Source organism: Sorex fumeus, unplaced genomic scaffold (genome assembly GCF_029834395.1).
Source record: "Sorex fumeus unplaced genomic scaffold, SorFum_2.1 ptg000022l, whole genome shotgun sequence".
NCBI classification, from domain to species: Eukaryota; Metazoa; Chordata; class Mammalia; order Eulipotyphla; family Soricidae; genus Sorex; species Sorex fumeus.
The window spans coordinates 7628151-7650956 of NW_026606079.1; the positions used below are offsets into that span (position 1 = coordinate 7628151).

A 22806-nucleotide genomic window follows, 5' to 3' on the forward strand; every position below is an offset into this window, starting at 1 on the left:
TGTGCATAGTTTGTATAACTATCACTTGAGTCTATGCTTCCCATCCACTCAAACCCTTGTCCCGGGGCCTGCCACACCCAGTACATCCAGTAGCTGGTGAAGGTGTATCCAGAAGCCTTGCAGGAAATCTTCACTGATGTCTCAGGTTTTCCCACCTCAGCCCCTGACTGCACCAGCTGCACCTAGGAGTACACACCTGTGGACAGCAGAAAGGAGTGGGTGGACTCCACTTGACTCGACCCATTCCCTCAGCCCAAGGCATGGGGACGCTAACCTGCAGCCACTGACACCAGGAAGAGAATTCTCCAGGTCCAGTTCCTGGTGTGGACGGTGCACTCAGGGGTTTCTGAAGGTGTGGGTGTGCCTGCTGTGTGAGGTTGTCAGGACATAGGCATATCTGTATTTAACTCATTGTTCCTCATGTAATTTGCTTATTCATGAGGAGGAAAAATTCATAGCTGAAAGCCTGATCCAACCTGAGTAGGGGCTGGTGGAAGCCACCAGATCCATCCTCAAGGGGAGTCAACTGGTCCACGTTCTGACCCTTGTTTGAGAAGATGAGACCCTGCCCTGACTCAGGACTCTGTGCCCACAAAACTCCCCCTCAGGGGGCCAAGCCCTTTTCAGGACCTTTCCCTCATGGCCCCCCACATCTGTATGGCCTGGACACATCTGGACACACCTGGGTTTTAAGATTATTTCTGGGATCCCAAGGGATACTACAAAGAGACTACAAAACCGTCCTAATGCTCCAGTGGTTTCCATTGGAGATATTGAGAAGTCCAGAAACACCCCCTGCATACAGCTTTTACTGTCTTATCAATATGTTAAGTATTTTATCCTCAGGGTAAATATGCACAATTTCACCTTCTGTGTCCTAAAAGGTAAAGGTAAAGGCCCTCCCGTTGTTTGTCGATTTGCTCAAGTGGGCCCAGTAACGTCTCCATTGGAGACTTTGTTGTTACTGTGTCTGGCATATCGAATACTCTCGGTAGCTTGCCGGGCTCTCCGAGAGGGGCGGAGGAATCGAACTCGGGTCGGCCATGTTGGCCGCTTGTAAGGCGAACGCCCTACCCGCTGTGCTATCGCTCCAGCCCTGTGTCCTATACTGATTTTAATATCGGCTTTCCTGAGAAAGCAAAATTAAGTTTTATTGAAGAAGGAAATCCCGTTTCTGAGAGATTTCTGCCTCTCTTCACCCATTTCCCTTCTATCTGCACCTTCTAACCTGCAACTCAGTGCTCTAGGGACTTGGCGCCCCCTGCAGCCCAGTGCAGGGAGAGACTGGGCTCACAGGTGCTTTAACTTGTCATGTCTCTAATATAGGATTGAATCTTGGCTGTTCACTTCAGAAGCCTTGTTCAGAAATCATATTCTTTTATGGTCGTTTTGGTTTGATATTGAGCCACACCGGGCATTCTGAGGACTTACCCCTCGCTTACACTATGGAATCGCTCAGGTCTATGTATCCTCTCTCTTTCTCTCTCTCTCTCTCTCTCTCTCTCTATATATATATATATATATATATATGCATATATATAACTACTTGATTAGCCTATATATATGTATCACTGTCATCCCATTCTTCATTGATTTGTTCGAGTGGGCTCCAGTAACATCTCCATTCATCCCTGTCGCATGCTAGTGTAAGGTCCACATTCCCCTGACCCTAAAATAGCCGCCCAATATGCCATCAGGCTACACCAGCAATACCAAAATTGGAACTATATATATATATATATATATAATTATACATATATATATTAAAAGGTGACACTGAGTTTTCTTTGCTGAGATTATGAAAAAGTATCACTGTATCACTGTATCACTGTCATCCTGTTGTTCATTGATTTCCTTGAGCAGACACCAGTAACGTCTCCATTCGTCCTAGCCTTGAGATTTTAGCAAGTGCCACATTCAGGGTCAGGGGAATGAGACCTATCATTGTTACTGGGATTTGGCATATTGAATATGCCACGGGGAGCTTTCCAGACTATGTGTGAGCAGGATATACTCAGTAGCCTGTTGGGTTCTCCAAGAGTGAGAACTAGACAAGGGGCCCTGGTGAGGGCAGCCAGGCGTGGCAGCAGGAGACTGCACTCTTCTCTTCCGGAGCTTGGTTTTATAGCCCCTGGGTCTTCGTCTTGCCTTGGGCAGTTGGTGAATGTAATGCCTAGCTACTGGAAGATGGGGGATATGGGTGGAGGAGACCCAGTTCCGATCCGAGCAGACTTGGAGTTCTCAGGCCCAGGTCCCACACACCTGGTTAAAAAAAAAAAAACTTTGGTTCATTAACACAATCGAATATGCAGCTGCCAGGAGAGATGGAGTCATGAACTTTGCTTATAAATGGGTAGACATGGAGACTATCATGCTAAGGAAAATGAGTCAGAGAGAGAGGAACAGACATAGAAGGACTGCATTCCTCTGCCGGTTCCTTCATGTGTGAGGCTCGTCAAAACGTGTGGAGAGTGGTCTTAAGCATGGCTATGATACTATACTTATTTAATTCACTCAAATAAAAATAGAAGAAGCCACAAAAATAAATGAGGAGTTAAACATTTGAGTAAATATTTTAAGATAAACAAAAATTATGTTAAATTTGCTTAGCTAAGAAGATGGTTTCAATGAGTCTAACATAGCTCCCAACAAGTTTATTCTATAGCAGTATTTGTGGAGCATATATTAGTAAATAAGAAATGACTAGGATAAAATCCATAAAGTTTTATGGCACATATGACTTAAACTCTGACTTTTTCAGTGGAGCGATAGCACAGCGGTAGGGCGTTCGCCTTACAAGCGGCCAACATGGCCGACCCGAGTTCGATTCCTCCGCCCCTCTCGGAGAGCCCGGCAAGCTACCGAGAGTATTCGATATGCCAGACACAGTAACAACAAAGTCTCCAATGGAGACGTTACTGGGCCCGCTCGAGCAAATCGACGATCAACGGGAGGGCCTACAGAATAATATTATTTAAGGAAATTTACCGAGAGGAATGCAAGGGGAAAGAAAGAGAGAGCCATGTTCATGAGAGAACGGTGGCTTCTCCAAATGGGAAAAATCCTTGAGTTCTGATTTCTGGTCAGTCTAGGAAACATCTTTCCAATCAGTACACGTGAAAACCTGAGCAAGTGAAAACCTGAACAAGTGAGATTCACTTTCTGTCTAATATAATAAGTAAAATACTATTGTCTAAATAAATTTACTTACAAAATGAACTATGGTCTCATTCCTGACTTTCCGTTCGCTCTCAATGAAATGAATATCTTAGAATGAAACAGTTATATGTACTTAGGCCGAGAAGTCAACATGATGGTTGACCTGGCACCTGAGTTGCGCAGGAGGAAGAGAGAGGCTTAGATCACCTTCAAGAACATAGAAGAAATAGCTTAGAGGATGAAGAACCTCCAGCTCCAGGCACATCTCTTTGACTCCACTGATCTTCCTGCATTAACATATGCCTTAGAGACTTGGGCCCTATGAAAATAGGATGAGAATGCTATTCAGGTCTCCCAAAGAGGAATCAAAAGAGCTATACTTGGAGTATCTTGCTTCTCTTAAGTGAGAAAGAATCCGGAGGTCTGACCTTTGTTGACGATCAAGAATTCGGGGCACTGACTCAGTTGCCAAGATGTCAAAAATCGATGGGCTGGACACGTAATGAGATTTGGAGACGACCGCTGGACTAGAGCCGTTAGCAACTGGATTCCACGGGATGTGAAAATATTGCATGGCTGTCCACCTAAGAGATGGTCAGACTTCTTCTTCAAGACTCTGACTGATCGTTTTGAGGCTCTTTGTGTTCCTGGAGTGAGCAGACAACAATGGGCTACACTAGCACATGACAGGGATGAATGGAGACGTTAGTGGTGCTATCTCAAGCAATTCCATGAGTAAAGGGATGTCAAGTGATCAAGTGATCAAGTGACGGAAGGTAAATTCTACATATATTGGGAAGTATCCAAGATTTTTCCAAAGAGGTCTATCCCACTGATACTCACGCCAGAAGACAATAAGAATTGCATTTCTCCCACATCTACACCAACACAGAAAGTTTTGGTTCTTTGTGATGTATGCCCTTCTCCCTGGTGTGAGGTAATATATCATTATTATTTTGTTTTGAATGTTTCTGATAAGTTATGGGGAGAATCTGTTGATATATTTTTCTGTTATCTATTTAATAACCCCACTTTAGATGGGATTGTTTTTTTTCTTGGTAAGCTTTACAAATGCTTTATACATGTTTTATTAATCTTATATCAGATGAGGTGTAGGCAGATATTTCCCCCCAGGTTTTTCTTTCTTTTATTATTCTGGTCATCATTTCATTTACATTAATTGGGCTGTTTAAAATAGAGAGACTGAGAATACAAAAAGCATGAAATAGGTGAAAACTTTGGCTCCACGTTGATTCCAAGATTATTAGGTTAAGTGAGGGATACTGAAACAAAAACACAGAGACCATGTGTTTGTTGGCAACACAAAACGCTTGTCATGGGCTGACCACAATCACAAACACAAAGTCACCTTCAATGTTGGGTGTATAGATAACCCAGAAGGTCGGTGAGTCCTCAGGTCGAATTGTGATCAATGTGGGTGAATCAATGCAGATGCAGAGTCTGGACACATCTCATGTGTCTTCACAGCACAGGGCCTCACACAGCGTCTGTGCACACAGCGAAGTGCTAGGATGTGGTTCCTCCTTCCACAAGCACAAGCGAAACAAAAACAGCTCTGGACTCACTCCCCACTGCCTTCTCAGAGAGTCACCAGGGCTCAGCACTTCCCCTTAGACAAAGATGAGCCTCGGGTACTTTATGTGTCTCCTGAAAACCCAAAAGCATCAACTAGTGGAGATGATCATAATCGTGTTCATTCAGTCCACATTCATTAAGCAACCGAATTATTAGCACCAAGTACAATAACGAAGACGCACATACAACACACAATGCGGCGCTCAATTCTGTCTGTATTTTCTCCTTCAGCCATGGAGTCCGTTCTTTCTGTCCTTCACTTCTGTTTGAGGGACAGTGATCACTGTTTTCTTCCTTATCTCCCTGAGATTCCTGAGTCTCCATGTCAGTGTTTTCTTCAAGTCAGAGAGCACTGAGAGGATTGTTGCTCTCTGCACACCCACAGAGCATCGGATGTTTGTACCTGGATTCAGTCACATTCATTAAGCAATCGAACTATGTTTTCATTATTCCTGGTGCTCTGTAGGAGCTGAGCGTGTAAGTTCCTGGTTGTCTGAGCATGGATCACTCTATTCAGCTAGGTCTGTGACTCTAGTAACTTCTGGTAGGCAAAAAGCCTGTGGTGTTTACTCTATGGGACTGGGAAGGCCAGAATTCTGGTGGGAGCAATAACTGGATTCTGGTGCTGACAAGGCCTCACTGATATCTGAGACATACCCTGGGGAATAGGAGTTCAATAATATCATGAAGCTATAGAATTTATCCAGTGAGTTGGCGGGATATAAACTCTTGGTCCAAGAGTATAGAATTGAGAGCCCAGAATAAATATTGATATCTTTAACGTGAATCTTTGGGAGAGGATTCCATCCTATAGAGTGAAGCAAGGAAAATCTCTTCCATAAATGGTGTTGGGAAAACAGCACCACCTACGAAAACAACAATAGAAGACAGAACTGGATCTTCATCTCACACAAGATACAGAATTTATTGAAAATTTAGCTTATCGTCCAACTTTGACAGCATAATCCTTAAAATACACAGAGGAAAACCTCAGCCTGTCTCTCTGTGACACTAATCTTAGAGTACTCATCTATATTTTCACTCCATCAAAAGAGATGTCAAACTACAATCAATCATTTGTACTAAATCAATTAAAATATTTTACTGGAAAAGTAAATGACATTAAAATTAAAATTTCTTACTGAATCAGAGAAAACGTGTACCCACCAAACATCAGATCCCACCTAAGATATTCATATAGCACTCACCAAGCTCAACATCAGAACCAATCACCCATCATAGAATGGTGTGGGAAATAAACAGATTCTTTCCTAAAGCAACATTCTTATGGGCTGTAGGCATATGAAAAAGTGTTCATCAATATTACTATTGAAGACATATTAATATAAATTACAAGGAAGGCCATATATCCCCAGTGAAAATAGCTTTTATCAAAAATACTGAAAACAACCAGTATTGGAAGGTTGCCAAAGGGAACAATGTTCTTACGTTTATGGAAACATATCTTCAGAAAACACTATAAGATTTCTCTAAAGAGTGAAAATAGTATTTCCAAGTTACAAGTGATTCTATATTTGGTAACTTCACCCAAGTATTAAAACAGTCATTAGAGAAAATACATGCAGACGTAATGTCAGTTGTAGAATTAAGAATTTTTACTAGGGCATGGAAACAATCTAATGCTTATTGAGTTTCATGGATAAGAAGTTGTCATATACATACACAATGGGATAGTGTTCAGTTACAAGAAATGACAAAATACCAGTGTTTTCTGGACCATGAATGAAACTAGAGAGTATCAGATTAAGTGAAGTTTGTCAGAGGGAGAAGGACAAATTTAGACAATCTCATTCATCCGTGCTACCCAGAGAACAGAGCGTCAGGATGGACAGGACCCAATGATAACAGTCCATGTATCCTAACCACACTCTGGGGGTCCTGAGAGGAGTTGGGTCAGGGCTTAGATCACCGGGAAGAAGAGGCTGAGCACAGAGGTTGAAGAGGAGTGTGGGGGTCTGTAGGGATTTGGTGCTGGGAGAAGTGCCCAGAGTTTGTGACCCACAAGCATGAACATTCAGACTGTTGTCAAGCTAATTCCTCAATGACAAAAAATAGGTAATTGTGAAAAACTTCCTACTGTGAAGCCAATGATCATTATCACTATAACACTGTATCGCTGTCATCCTATTGTTTGTCGATTTACTCGAGTGGCGCCACTAATGTCTGTTTCTCCCAGCCCTGAAATTTTAGCAGCCTATCCTTACTTGTCTTTCCCAATGATTGGAGGTTCTTTCAGGGTAAGAGGAATGAGACCTGTTATCATTACTTTTTTTGGCATATCGAATATGCCACAGGTAGCTTGCCAGTCTCTCACGTGTGGGCTGCATACTCTCGGTAGCTTGCTGGGCTCTCCAGGATATTGGCCCCACCAATTAGATGTCACTACATTCTTGATGGTTTTAGAGGCAAGGTAAAGGCTACTTCTTAGTGCGAATATTTGTCTTTCTTTTATCTGTCACAGTGTTTGGAGCAATATGGCCACCTAATATATATACGTATGTGTGTCTTATTATATACGTATTTTGTATACATATACATATCTGTACATGTATACATATATTTCTTAAATGTATTTCAAATTTTAATGCATGTAGGAAGAGCAATCATTAATATGAAATTAACGTTGTCTAAATAATTTTTAGAAGAAGAATGTTACAGAGGAAATAAGTGATTTTATTTTGCCAACACTCATGTAGCACTGTAGCACTGTCCTCCGGTTGTCATCAATTTGCTCGAGCGGGTCCAGTAACGTCTCCATTGTGAGTCTTGTTGTTACTCTGTTTGGCATATCGAATATGTCAGAGGTAGCTTTCCAGGCTTTCCTGTGTGGGCGAGATACTCTCTGTAGTTTGGCGGGCTCTCCGAGAGGTGTGGAGCAATCGAACCGGGGTCAGCCAGGTATGCCGCGTGCAAGGCAAAAGCCCTACATGCTGTGCTATCACTCCAGCCCTTGCTAACATTAAATTCAAAAAAATTAACTCAAAAGCTCTCTAATCTTCCTTCGGAAATCATCTTTGGGTAGTCCTGTAAACACTGGGGACATTAGTTTTGTTTTTATGTTTTTAAAAATAATCTAATGAGTATAAAACTATATAACTTAGGGAGGATGGGGGGATGGGGGTGGGGGGATATTATCCATGGTGGTGGAAAATGGGCACTGGTGGAGGGATGGGTATCTGATCATTGTATAATCGAAACCCAAGCACAAAAAATTGTAAATCTACAACTGTACCTCATGGTGTTTCACTAATAAAAAAAAAAAACCTATATAACTTTTTATTTATTTATTTATTTATTGAATCACTGTGGGAAAAGTTACAAAGCTTTCAGGTTTAGGTCTCAGTCATGCAAATATCAAACACCTTTCCCTTTACCAATACTTATTTTTTACCACAAATAACCCCAATAAAACCCCATCCCCCACCCCTCCCAATGCCTGCGAGGCAGATGAATTCTAGTTGACACTCTATCTGCTTTGATTAGATTCATTGTTTCAATAAAAGATGCATCACTATTATTTAGAAGTTACCCCCTTCCCCCAAATCAGACATGCTGAGAAAGCATTGTGAAGTGATTAGCTTTCTAGAGTTGGGTTCAAGAATTAAATGTTGGTTTTGGATTTCTGTGATTTTACTAATTAACCCTGGAAGTATTTCTACTGAGAGTCAGATAATTAAGAGATTGGTTTCTGTGCTCTGGAGTCATGGCCGTGCTGGAGAGCCGCTCGTTGGGGGCAACTTGTGGCCTCGGTAGGATGTGAAGGACGAACCGGAACGCCCCCCTTCCCATGAGGTTTTAGTCGCCCCCACACCCCCGGCTCATACCTGCTCTCCACAAGGCTCCCATGCGGCCGCCATCTTTCTTTCCAGAGAGGAGAGGGCGAATGGGGCAACACCCTTTCCCCTCCGGGCAGACATGATGGCCTGGAGTAACGCATAGTCCGTTCACTTTTCTGCTCCAAGCTGCTGGGTTCTCCATTAAGTCCTTGTGCTTCTGGGGCTGTGGCCGTGCTCCAAACTTAACTCTGATTTTCAGGGACAAACGTTGGGTGATTTACTCCCATTGATCAATTTGTATATACAGAGATGTAGGAAAAGTCCTAGTTCCCGCATACTCGAGTTATGCTTGTAGAGGCTTCTGGTCACCGGGGTTCCATCTGGGGGAGGTGGGATGCGGCACCTACCCCATCTGGGACTTCCCGGTGATCTCAGCTCTTTTTGGAACCTGGTGTCTTCTCCGGGAGCTGTGGAGCCAGCCCTCCATGTGGTCCTTCTTCTCTCTCTGCAGCTGTGTGCTGTAAAGATGGCACTGGGGGGCGGGCCGTTGGGGTGACTTCCAGAATCAGAGGTTATTTGGGAGCTGGGATGGTCCCGGCAGGTTGGAGGAAAAGTCCTAGTTCCCGCATACTCGAGCTATGCTTGTAGAGGATTCTGGTCACCGGGGTTCCATCTGGGGGAGGCAGAATGCGGCACCTACCCCATCTGGAACTTCCCAGTGATCTCGGCTCTTTTTGGAACCTGGTGTCTTCTCCAGGAGCTGTGGAGCCAGCCCTCCATGTGGTCCTTCTTCTCTCTCTACTATATAACTTTTTAACTAATGCCATGAACAGAGAGGAATAGGGCCAAAAAAAAAACATGTAAAATGAACATAAGAGTTTACTTTTGAATATCAGAATCAGAACTGTAAAATATATAGCTCATGGAGTAAAATTAAAATATAGTCAAGGGGTTGGAATGATAGAACAACGAGTAGGGCGTTTGCCTTGCATGCGGCCGAGCCGGGTTCGATTTCCAGCATCCCATATGATCCCCTGAGCACCGCCAGGAGTAATTCCAGAGTGCATGAGCTAGGAGTAAGCCCTGGGCATTGCCGGGTGTGACACCCCCCAAAAAAGCAGAAATAAATAAATAAAAAGTAGTTAAAAATAACTACCAAAACATAACAGCACTTAACCAAATAAGAAATTAATGCTTATTGAAAACTGCATCAAGTAATTTGTATCGATGACCTATTTATTAAGGTAACAGAAGATTAAACTTTTAAATTACATTTAAAAGTTTTCATCAGTCAGATACTTATCAATTAGTCTATATTTCTCATTAGTCAAATACTGATTGTTATAGAAAGGAAAATTAACCACACCTTTCCTAATGGGAAATAAGTCTCAAGTGGACCATGAGGTATGATGAGGAATAAAGAAATCTGTACTAGAATAAAACGTAGTAACTAAAATTTATATACTTGGTTTATGAAGTTTGTCTTTTATATTTCAATAAACAAGAAAATAGAGTGACACCCCTGACAGCCCCTCACACCTCTGTTCCTGGAGCACAGCCCTGTAGTCCTGGGAGCAGAGCGACCCTGGTGGTCACACGCACCTCTGCAGCTCCCCTGTCTCCCTCAGCAGGTTTGTGTCTAGACTCACAGGGACTTGCCCTCACTCTCACTGTGTCTCTTGCACGGTAATACACGGCTGTGTCCTCAGTTACCGAGTTACTCAGTTTTAGGTAAACTTGGTTCTTGGAGATATCCCTGGAGATGCTGACTCGGGACTGAAGACTTGGGTTATAGTTTGTTCCGCTCCCAGTATACATAATACCAATCCAATGACGCCCCTTTCAAGAGACCTGGGAGGCCCAGTGGACATGATCACCGGTTATTGAGAATCCAGAGACCGAGAAGGTGGGGGACAGTGTCTGCGAGGACGTCACCAAGCTTGCTCCCGACTCATGCAGCTGTACCTGGGACAAGACACCTGGGGAGAGAGAACCACAGTGAGTCACAGGCTCAGAGGCCCCAGGCCTACCTTGGAGCCTCTGTCCAGGCTATACTCTCATCCTGGAGATACCACCACAAAGAGGAGGAACCAGAGCTGTTGCACATTGCTGCCCATGAGGTCCATGATTTCAGACACCGTGCCAAGGGGAGAGGGAGCCCAAGTTGCTGTGAGTGTGAACGTGGTTTTCAGCCTGGGTCCTGAGTGAAGATTTGCATAGGGGAGCCTCTGTAGAGAAAGGAGGGGACCCGGGGGAGGCTGGTGTGTGGGCTCCCTGGGAGGAGGTGCTGACTGTGGCTCAGAGCACTCAGGCCTGTCCCTGGGGCACTGTGAGAGCCGGGCCTCATCCTCCAGCACAGGAAACATGCTGAGGAGCTCTCAGGAGACAGGAATTGCTGAGGGGGGAACGGCAGCTGGGAGGAGGGTCCCTGTGTCTCAGGTTCCTGATGACCAAACTCATACCCCCCAGGGCCTCTACCCTGTAGATAGGCCCCTGCCCCTCAGCGTCCCTGTGAGTTCACATTTATTGTCCCTCTGTAGGCTCTAACTTTGTGGCAAACAGTCATTATCATTTGTTCCGGCAATTCAGATAGAGCTAGGTCGAATTTATGGACAGTAAAATTCACAGTAGTTTATCCACATACTCAACTTTGATGAAAATTCTTTCACTGTAGCTGCTTCACTCTGAAACATACAAGGGACGTATGCGGTGGATTTGTGAATTCTCCCTAGTGATGAGTCTGTTGGGAAAAGGAAGAGTTTCTTCCTAGATGACCTTCTTCTGGTGTGCTTGGCCTGTTGAGGTGCACCTAAACCTGCTCTGTCCTGTATATAACTCCGCACCCAGAAGAGAAGGCACCTTCCTCTGGGCTGTTGCTGAAGGACAGAGAAGGGTCCTGAGCCTTTCCCTCAGATTAAGTCTGGCCCCGTGATCCCCATTCTGTGTCTCAGATCCTGACACCCTGGGGAGGAAGTCAGGAGGATCAACTTCCCTGTCATCTCCTCACCCGGCACAGCTGCCTCCCCCTCAGTTTTCTGACACATTCAGTATGTGGTTGTCACTCTGTGTTTCTCACACAGTAATACATGGTTGTGTCCTCAGTGCTCAGCCTGCTCAGTTCCATGTAGGCTGTGTCCTTGGAATTGTCTGCGGTGAATGTTAGTCTGCCCTGGAACTTCTGTGAGTAGCTTGTATCACCATTATCAGGGTATATCCATCCCATCCACTCGAGCCCCTGTTTAGGGGTCTGCCGCACCCAGTGCATAGCGTAGTTGGTGAAGGTGTATCCGGATGCCTTGCACGAGATCTTCACTTATGTCTCAGGTTTTCCCACTTTAGCCCCTGACTGCACCAGCTGCACTTGGGAGTTCAAACCTGTGGACAGCAGACAGGAGTATGTGGACTCCACTTGACTGGCCCCGTTCCCTCAGCCCAGTAAAAGGGGACGCTTACCTGCAGCCACTGCCACCAGGAAAAGAATTCTCCAGGTCCAGTCCATGGTGAGGACCGTGCACTCAAGGGCTTCTGAAGGTGTGGGTGTGCCTGCTGTGTGAGGTTGTCAGGACACAGGCACATCTGTATTTAACTCAGTGTTCCTCATGTAATTTGCATATTCATGAGGAGGAAAAATTCATAGTTGAAAGCCTGACCCAACCTGAGTAGGGGCTGGTGGAAGCCACTAGGTCCATCCTCAAGTGGAGTCAAGTGGTCCACGTTCTGACACTTGTTTGAGAAGATGAGACCCTGCCTTGTCCCAGGACGCTGTGCCTACAAAACTCCCCCTCAGGGGTCCAAGCCCTTTTCAGGACCTTCTCCTCACGGCCTCCCTCATCTGCATGACCTGGACACGTCTGGTCACACCTGGGCTTTGAGGTTATTTCTGCTATCCTGGAACTCCCCAAAGGATAATACAATGAGACTACAAAACCATCCTAATGCCCCCATGGTTTCCACTGGAGATATTAAGAAGTCCAGAAACACCCCTGCATATAGGCTGTATCAACATGATAAATGTTCCTCCACAAATAAATCTGCATAATTTAACCTTCTGTTTCCTATATGCATTTTAATTTTGGTGTTCTTCAGAAAGAAAAATTTAGTTTTATTGAAGACGGAAATCCATGCTGAGGAGATTTCTGCCTCTCTGCACCCATTTCTCCAATCTCTGCACCCCTTCTAGCCTGCAATTCTGTGCTCTTGGGACTTGGCACCCCCTGCAGCTTGGTCCCCACTCTACAGGGAGAACCTCTGGGCTCTCAGGGGCTTCAAATTCTTGGCATCTCTAACACAGGATTGAATCCTGGGACTTCAGAAGCCCTGCTCATGAGTGATATTCTTTTTTTTTTTAATGTAGGAGTATTACTAATTATTCAGTCACTGATTAGGCTGGTTGAATTGGGCATAAACCACCTTACTTTTTTTTCTTTTTTTATAAATTTATTTATTGAATCACCATGAGAGCAGTTACATAGCTTTCAGGTTTAAGTCTCGGTCATACAATGATGAAACACCTGTTCTTTCATCACTGCTCATTTTCCACCACCAAAAGCCCCAGTATACCCCCAATCCCGACCCTCCTCTTACCTGTGAAGCAAATGATTTTCACATTACTCTCTCTCTACTTTGATTACATTCAATATTTCGACACCAGACCCACCATTATTATTTGGAATTTTACCCCGACACTCAGATCTGCCAAATAGTCAACCGTAAACAATTTGTGTTCTGTTGCTGGTTATGAATAACATATGATGTCGTGTGGCCTCAGTATTGGCCATGCAATTTTGGGATTCCGAAATTTTAACGTTTAATCCGCAGCGATTTCTGCCAAAACCTGCTGGGTTCCGAGATTTTTTCCAGGTCTCTGGTATCATGACTTTTAAGCATCTTGTTCAGATCCAGGGAGGCCATTCGTGGGCGGTGACCCAGGGTCTCTCTGGGGCAGGGAGGAAAAGGCCGGCTCCACCCCCATCCCGTGAGGCCCAGCATGTCTCGTCACTGTGGGCCTAGACCTGACTGTCCAATGGCCTCTGGAGGATGGCAGCCACCAAGCCATCTGGGGGAACAGGCCTAGGCACAAAACCTATTCCCACCTGGGGTGGCCCAGCACCATTAACCTACTGCGGGAACCGGACACATTTATGCCAAAAGCTGCTGGGTTCTGAGATTTGTTTATGAGTCTCTTGGATCATGGCCATTAATCAGCTGGATCAGGAGCCAGAGAGACCATTTGTCAGCAGCAACATGGGGTCTCTTTGGGATGGGGAGGAAAGGGCCGGCACCACCCCCATCCCATGAGGCCTCACATGTCTCGTCACTGTTGGCCCAAACCTGGCTATTCAATGGTTTGGAGGATGCCAACCACTGAGTGGCCAAGAGGGAGCAGGGGGTCTCCCAGCACCGGTATTCTACTGCGGTAATCAGATGCATTTCTGCCAAAAGCCACTGGTTCTGAGATTTGTTTCTGAGTCTCTGGGATCATGGCCGTTAAGCAGCTTGATCAGGAGCCAAAGAGGCTGTTCATGGGCAGTGACTCAGGGTCTCATTAGGTCAGGGAGGAAAGGGCAGACTCCACCCCCATCCCGTGAGGTCCCGCGAGTCTCTTCACTGTAGGCCCAAACCTGACTGTTCAATGGCCTCTGGAGGATAATGGCGACTGAGCCACCAGGGGGAACAGGCCAAGGCATGAAACCTATTCCCACCTGGAGTGGCCCAGCACCAGTAATCTACTGCGGGGATCAGACGCAATTCTGCCAAAAGCTGCTGGGTTCTGAAATTTGTTTCTGAGTCTCTTGGATAATGGCTGTTAAGCAACTTGATCAGGAGCCAGAGAGGCCATTTGTGTGTGGGGTCTCGTCAGGGCAAGGAGGAAATGGCCCGCTCTGCCCCCCCCCCCCACCATGCCATGTGGCCCCGGATGTCTCGTCACTGTGGGCCCAAACCTGTCTAATAGCCTCTGGAGGATGATGGTAACTGTGCCGCGAGGAGGGAACAGGTGGAAGGACAGCATCCTTCCCCCCCTGGGGTGACCCGGCGCCGGTTATCGACTGCGAGGACAAAAAGCATTTCTGCCAAAAGCCGCTGGCTTCCGAGATTTGTCTCTGAGTCTCTGGAATCATGACCGTTAAGCAGTTTGATCAGAAACTAGAGAGGTTTTGCCTCCAATTATATAGCTGAGTCAGAGGTGGTTTGTGGGTGCGTCTCCCACATACCTAACTTTTGGCCATTTACTTTCTTGGTAAACTTGGTCCCAAGTTTGGGGTCTGGCTAAAGGCACAGCAGAAATTTTGGGGTACCTAGAAGTCTGAAGGTACCATCAAGCTGCTGACACACTCACCTCACGGATACAGATTGACATGCTGGCATCAAGTCATATTCTTTTATGGGTGTTTTGATTTGGTTTTGAGCCACACCCAGCAATTCTGAAGGCTTTTTTCCTAGCTCTGTGTTCAGGAATCACTCAGGTAGGTGCATCCTAGGAAAATATTGGCTAATAAAGTAGTTATATATGTATATAAATTAAACGGTGACACTGAGTGTTCCTTGCTGAGAATATGTAAATGTAATACAATAAATAATTCACTCAAATAAAAATACTAAAAACCATCAAACTAAAAGAGAATTTAAGTCTTTAGGTAAAGATGTTAATAGAAACAAAAATACACTAAATTTGCTAAATTAATAAAGACGTTTTAAGAAATCAGGCATGAGTCTAATAACCGCTGCCAACAAGTTTATTATTTAACTGAGTTAGTATGTCAAATATAAGTAAATAAGAAATGAATATGATAAAATAAATAGTTTTGTGGCACATATGACTTGAACTCTGACTTTTTCAGTGATACACTATAGTATTATTCAAAGAAATTTACATAAAAAATGCAAGGGGAGAGAAAGATAGAGCCATGTTCATGAGAGCACTTGGGCTTTTCCAAATGGGAAAAATTCTTTAGTTCTGATTTCTGGTCAGACATGTTAGAAGTCTGGAAAACCTCTTCTCACCCAACACATGTGAAAACGTGAAGAAGTGAAACTCAGAGATTGACTTTCTATCTCTCTGAACTCTAGGTAAAGATATATGGAGAGAGAAGTAATATAGTATTATCTAAAGAAATTTACTTAGAGAAACGCAAGGGGAGAGAAAACAAGAAAGAGAGGGAGAGGGAGAGGGAGGAAGAGAGAGAGAGAGCGAGAGAGCACAAGATTCACAAAGACAGCTGACACACAGAATCTGGTCATCATCATGCATGTGAACCATTCTTCTCCCTTATTTATTTCTAGGATCCTATGCAGGTCCTCTCTCTCTCTCTCTTCGCCTCCCTCTTCTCTCTCTCTCTCTCTCTCTCTCTCTCGCTTGCTCACTGAGGTCTATGGATTTATGGGTTGCAATACAGACACTGAAAGGTTATCATGTATTTCTCTTTTCCTACTTTTACCCTTCAGTTCTTGTCCACAGTGACCATATCTAACTATTCCTGTCATACTGGTCCTTCATGTCCTTCACACCCCACACACATGGAGCAAGCTTCCAACCATTGACCAGTTCTTCTGCCCCCCCCCCGTGTTTCATGGCACAGAATATTAATCTCATGCAAAAGTTGGAATCCCACAGAATACAATTATTCTCTATCTGTACCTTTCTGTATGACTCATTTCACTCCTCCTGATACTCTCCATGTTCACCCATTTATAAGCGAATTTCATGATTTCGCTTTTCCTGATGGCTTCATTGTATTCCATTGTGTTGATGTACTATATTTCATTGAGTTGTTCTCAGACACTCGGGTTGTTTAAGATTTGGCTATTGTGAATACAATATTGTGATGCAGTAAACATGGGTCTGCAGATATATTTCCAAATTAGTGTTTTGGTTCCTTGTGTTTAAATGCCAAGAGTGGAATTTCTGGGTCATATGGAAGCTCAATTCCTAGTATATAGGGCAGTAACCAAGTTATTTTCAAGGGTAAATCCCACTGCTATTCCTACCAGCAGAGAATGAGGATTGCATTTCCTCCACATTTATTCCAATGAAGAATATTTTGATTCTTTAAGATTTGTGCCCTTCTCCCTGGTATAAGGGGATATCTCATAATTGTTTTCACTTTCATTTTTCTGATAAGTGACAGGGAGAATTCATTTATACTGTTCTCTGCATCAAATCTACTTTAAGGATGTATCTTTTAAAACCCCCATTTTAGATGGGGCTTATTTTTTCTTTTCTTTTTTTTTGAGTATATATTTTTTATTATTATTTTTAGTGAAACACCATAATATACAGTTGTAGATTTACAATTTTTTGTGCTTGGGTTTCGATTATACAATGATCAAATACCCATCCCTCCACCAGTGCCCATTTTCCACCACCATGAATAATATCCATGTAAAATATATCCATTTTCTTTTTTTTATTTATTATTTTTATTTATTTATTTTTTTATTGAATCACTGTGGGAAAGGTTACAAACCTTTCAGGTTTAGGTCTCAGTCATGCAAATATCAAACACATTTCTCTTTACCAATACTTATTTTTTACCATGAAGAACCCCAATAAAACCCCACCCCCCACCCCTCCCAGTCCCTGTGAGGCAGATGAATTCTAGTTAACACTCTATCTGCTTTGATTAGATTCACTGTTTCAATAAAAGATTCACCACTATTCTTTAGAGTTTACCCCACCCCAAATCAGACATGCTGAAAAAGCATTGTGAAGTGATTTGCTTTCTACAGCTGGGTTCAAGAATTAAATGTTGGTTTTGGATTTCTGCTATTTTACCTATTGACCCTGGAAGTATTTCTACTGAAAGTCAGATAGTTAAGAAATTGGTTTCTGTGTTCTGGAGTCGTGGCCGTGCTGGAGAGCCGCTCATGGGGGGCAACTGGTGACCTCGGTAGGGCGTGAAGGACGGACCAAAACGCCCCCCTTCCCATGAGGTTTTAGTCGCCCCCACACCCCCGACTCATACTTGCTGTCCACAAGGCTCCCATGCGGCCGCCATCTTTCTTTCCAGGGAGGAGAGGGCGAATGGGGCAACACCCTTTCCCCTCCTGACAGACATCATGGCCTGGATTAATGCATAGTCCTTTCACTTTTCTGCTCCAAGCTGCCGGGTTCTGCATTAAGTCCTTGTGCTTCTGAGGCCGTGGCTGTGCTGGAGTGCCGCTCGCGGGGGCAACTGGTGGCCTCGGTAGGGCGTGTAGGACTGACCAGAACGCCCCCCTTCCCATGAGGTTTTAGTCGCCCCCACACCCCCGGCTCATACCTGCTGTCCACAAGGCTCCCATGTGGCCGCCATCTTTCTTTCCAGAGGGAGGAGGGCGGAAGGGAGCAACACCCTTTCCCCTCCGGCAGACTTGATGGCCTGGATTAATGCATAGTCCGTTCACTTTTCTGCTCCAAGCTGCTGGGTTCTGCATTAAGTCCTTGTGTTTCTGGGGCTGTGGCCGTGCTCCACACTTAACTCTGATTTTCAGGGAGAAAGGTTGGGTGGTTTACTTCCCATTGATCACTTTGTATATAGAGAGATGTCATGCGGCCGCTTACACGGCCGCGTGGTTTTGAGAAAAAGTCCTAGTTCCCGCATACTCGAGCTGTGCTTGTAGAGGCTTCTGGTCACCGGGGTTCCATCTGGGGGAGGCGGGATGCGGTACCTACCCCATCTGGGACTTTGGTGATCTCGGCTCCTTTTGGAACCTTTTTTTTTTTCTCCGTGATTTGTGGTTCCCACCCTCCATGTGGTCCTTCTCTTTGGCTGTATGTTGTAAAGATGGCGCTGGGGGGTGGGCTGTGGGCGTGACTTCCGGAATCAGAGGTTACCTGGGAGCTGTAGTCCCGGCAGATTTGAGAAAAAGTTCTAGTTCCCGCATACTCGAGCTGTGCTTGTAGAGGCTCTGGTCACCGGGGTTCCATCTGCGGGAGGCGGGATGCGGTACCTACCCCATCTGGGACTTCCGGTGATCTCGGCTCTTTTTGGAACCTTTTTTTTTTTCTCCGGGATTTGTGGTTCCCGCCCTCCATGTGGTCCTTCTCTTTGGCTGTATGTTGTAAAGATGGCGCTGGGGGGGGGGGGCGGGCTGTGGGGCGTGACTTCCGGAATCAGAGGTTACCTGGGAGGTGTAGTCCCGGCAGATTTGAGAAAAAGTCCTAGTTCCCGCATACTTGAGCTGTGCTTGTAGAGGCTTCTGGTCACCATCTGGGGGAGGCGGGATGCGGTACCTACCCCATCTGGGACTTCCCAGTGATCTTGGCTCTTTTTGGAACCTGTTTTTTTTCTTTCCTCTGGGATCTGTGGTTCCCGCCCTCCATGTGGTCCTTCTCTTTGGCTGTATGTTGTAAAGATGGCGCTGGGGGGCAGGCTGTGGGCGTGACTTCTGGAATCAGAGGTTACCTGGGAGCTGTAGTCCCGGCAGATTTGAGAAAATGTCCTAGTTCCCGCATACTCGAGCTGTGCTTGTAGAGGCTTCTGGTCACCGGGGTTCCATCTGGGGGAGGCGGGGGCTTATTTTTTCTTGTTAAGTTTTTCAACACAGCAGAGCCTGGCAAGCTATACATGGCATATTCAATATTCCATAAATAGAAACAATAACGGGTCCCATTCCCCTGACCCTGAAAGAGCTTCCAATACAGAAGTTTTGGAAAAGACGAGTAAAGAGAGCCTGCTACAATCTCAGGGCTGGGATGAATGGAGACGTTACTGGTGCCTGCTCGAGTAAAATAATGAGCAACGGGATGACAGTGGCAGTGATACAGTGATACATCAGATGACGGATGGGCAGATATTTCCCCCCAGTTTTTTTTTTTGTTCTGGTAATCATTTCATTTATATTGATTGGGCCATTAAAAACAGAGAGACTGGGGCTGGAGCAATAGCACAGCAGGTAGGGCGTTCGCCTTGCACGCATCCAATCCAGGTTTAATTCCCAGCATCCCATATGGTCCCTGGAGCACTGCCAGGAGTGCATGAACTTCCTGAGTGCATGAATTCCTGAGTGCATGCACCAGGAGTAACTCCTGTGCATCGCCAGGTGTGACTCAAAAAGAAAAAATAAATAAATAAAACAGAAAGACTAACAACACAAAAAGCACAAAATGGGTGAAAACTTTGGCTCGATGTTGATCCTAAAATAATTAGACTATGTGAGGGAAATTGAGAAAAGAAGACAGAGACCATGAGTTTCGACTCAGCAGAGAGTAACTGCTTAGTGGCAACACGAAACTACTGTCATAGGCTGACCACAATCACAAACACAGTCACCATCGATGTTAGGTGCACAAACAGCCTAGAGTATTGGTGAGTCCTCAGGTGGAATTGACATCAATGTGGGTGAATCACTGCAAGTTCAGAGTCTGGACACACCTCACGTGTCTTTGCAGCACAGGGCCTCACTCAGCCTCTGGGCACACAGCAAGGTCCTACGATGTGGTTCCTCCTTCCATGAGCACAAGGTAAAACAAAATCGACTCTGGACTCACTCCCCACTGCCTTCTCTGAGAGTCACCAGGGCTCAGCATTTCCCCTTCAGACTAAGATGAGCCTTGGGTATTTTTTGTCTCCTGGAAACCCCAAAGCATTAACTAGTGGAGATGATCATAGTCGTGTTCACGGCAGCGCCAAATACAGTAGCTAAGATGCACACACAACACACAACCTCAGTGTCATTTCTATTACCTCATTCAGCTGTGTAGTCCATTTTTTCTCTCCAGCTCTCTTTGGAGGACAGTGATAATTGTTTCCTTATTTCTCTCCCTGAGACTCCTGAATCTCCCTGTCAGTGTTTTCTTCAAGTCAGAGAGCACTGAGAGGATTGTTGCTGTCTGCACATTAAGGGACCCTACTGATGGCAGAATCTCCTGTCCCTTTTAGTGAGTCCGGCAAGCTACCGAGGGTATCCCGCCCGCAAGGCAGAGCCTGTCAAGCTACCTGTGACATATTCAATATGCTAAAAACAGTAATAATAATGGGTTTCATTCCCCTGACCCTGAAAGAGCCTCCAATATGGCAGAGTTGGGAAGGACGAGAGGAAAGGCTGCTAAAATCTCAGGTCTGGGACTAATGGAGAGGTTACTGGTGCCTGCTCGAGTAACTCAATGAACAATGGGATGACAGTGTTACAGTGCCACAGTGCTACTGACTGGTAGAAAACCTAATATTGAAGATATTCATAGCGCTCACCAAGATCAACATCAGAACAAACCACCCACCATAATGTGGTGTGTGAAATAAACAGATGTTTTTCTAAACCAACATTCCTAGGGCTGTCGGCATATGGAAATCTGTTTATTCAACACTTACTGGTGAAGTATCAATATAAACTACAATGGACTCCATCTCTCCCCAGTGAGAATAGGTTATATAAAAAATACTGGAAACAACCAGTATTGGAATATTACCCAAGGAAACACTTTATGTTTGTGGGAACTTATCTATGGAAAATACTATGATATTACTCTAAAGTGAAATAGAACTTCCACGTTAACAGTTATTTTACTTTTGGCACTTTCACACAAGCATAAAAACAGGAATTTGAGAAAATATACATAGACCTATGTCCATTGCAGCATACAGTGCAGCTGCCAGGGCATAGGAACAATCCTAATGCTTAATGAGAGTTTCATGCATAAGAAGTTCTGGTGTACATTCACAATGGGACACTGGGCAGTTAGAAGAAATGACAAAATATCAGCCCCATGAATGGAACTAGAGAATATCAGATTATGTCAAGTTTTTCAGTGAGAGATGGACAAGTACAATCTCATTCGTCTGTGGTGCACAGAAAACAAAGCATGAGAATGGACAAGATCCAATGATAACAGACACTGCCTCCTAACTCTAACCACACTCTGGGGTTCCCAAGAGGAGTTGGATGGGGGCTCAGATCACTGGGAAGAAGAGGCCGAGCACAGGGGCCACAGCAGAGTGTGGGGTTCTCTGGGGATTTGGTGCTGGGAGAAGCGTAGGGAGAATTGTGACCCACCAGCATCAACACTCAGGCTATTGTCATTGTTTTTCCCCGATGACAATAAAGAAGGTAAAGGGGGGAAACCCTCCATTCTGTGAAAAGGAATGATCTTTATTGAAGAAAAATAGACCACCCCTTACCTAGCAGGACATAACAGCCTCACTGGACTCTGAGACAAAAAGAGGAAGAAACAAATTTGTACTAGAACAGGAAATAATCACTACACTTTATATACTTGGTTTCTAGATTTCGTTTATATATTTCAATAAAAGAGAAAAAAAGCGACCCCCTCTCCCCTCTCCCCCTACACCTGAAGCACAGCCCTGTAGTCCTGGAGCAGAGTGCCCCCTGGTGGTCACACGCACCCCTGTCTCCCTCAGCATGTTTGTGACTGGGCTCACAGGGACTTGCCCTCAATGTGTCTCTAGCTCAATAATATACGGCTGTGTCCTCAGTTACCGAGTTGCTCAGTTTTAGGTAAACTTGGTTCTTGGAGGTGTCCCTGGAGATGCTGACTCGAAACTGAAGACTTGGCTTATAGTCTGTGCTTCCATCATACCATATAGCATCAATCCAATCCAGCCCCTTTTCAGGGGCCTGGCAGACCCAGTGCACATTATAGTCGGTTAGAGAGAATCCAGAGACGGAGCAGGTGAGGGACAGCATCTGCGAGGGCGTCACCAGGTTTGGTCCCGATTCCTGCAGCTGTACCTGAGACAGGACATCTGGGGACAGAGACTCACAGTGAGTCACAGCTCAGAGACCCCATGCCCACTTTGACCCTCTGTCCAGGTGATACTCACATCCGGGAGCTTCCACGAGAAAGAGGAGGAGCCAACGCTGATGCACATTCCTGCCCACCAGGTCCATGATCTCAGATACCATGTCGGGGAAGAGGGAGCCCGAGCTGGGGTGAGTGTGGACATCGTTTTAAGCCTGCACTGGGTCCCGAGTGCAGATTTGCATGGGGGAGCCTCTGGAGAGAAAGGAGGGGACCCGGGGGAGGCTGGTGCATGGGCTCCATGGGAGGAGGTACTGACTGTGACTCAGAGCACTCAGGCCTGTCCCTGGGGCCCTATCATAGCCGGGTCTCTTCCTCTAGCACAGTAAACGTGCTGAGGAGCTCTCAGGAAACTGGAATTGCTGAGGAGGAAACGGCAGCTGGGGAGGAGAGTCCCCGTGTATCCAGTCCCTGAGGACTAAAACAGCTGCCCCCATGGCCTCTAACCTGTATACAGACCCTTGCCCCTCCGTGTCCCTGTGTGGTGGCTCCTGTTCTTCCACTGTGTATGCAAAT

At 45.3% G+C, this 22806-nt stretch overlaps 1 pseudogene; it reads right to left on the reverse strand.

Moving 5' to 3' along the window:
• Positions 1-11610: 11610 nt before the first annotated feature.
• On the reverse strand, positions 11611-12051 carry LOC130023188 (immunoglobulin heavy variable 1-3-like; annotated as a pseudogene).
• Positions 12052-22806: the final 10755 nt, after the last annotated feature.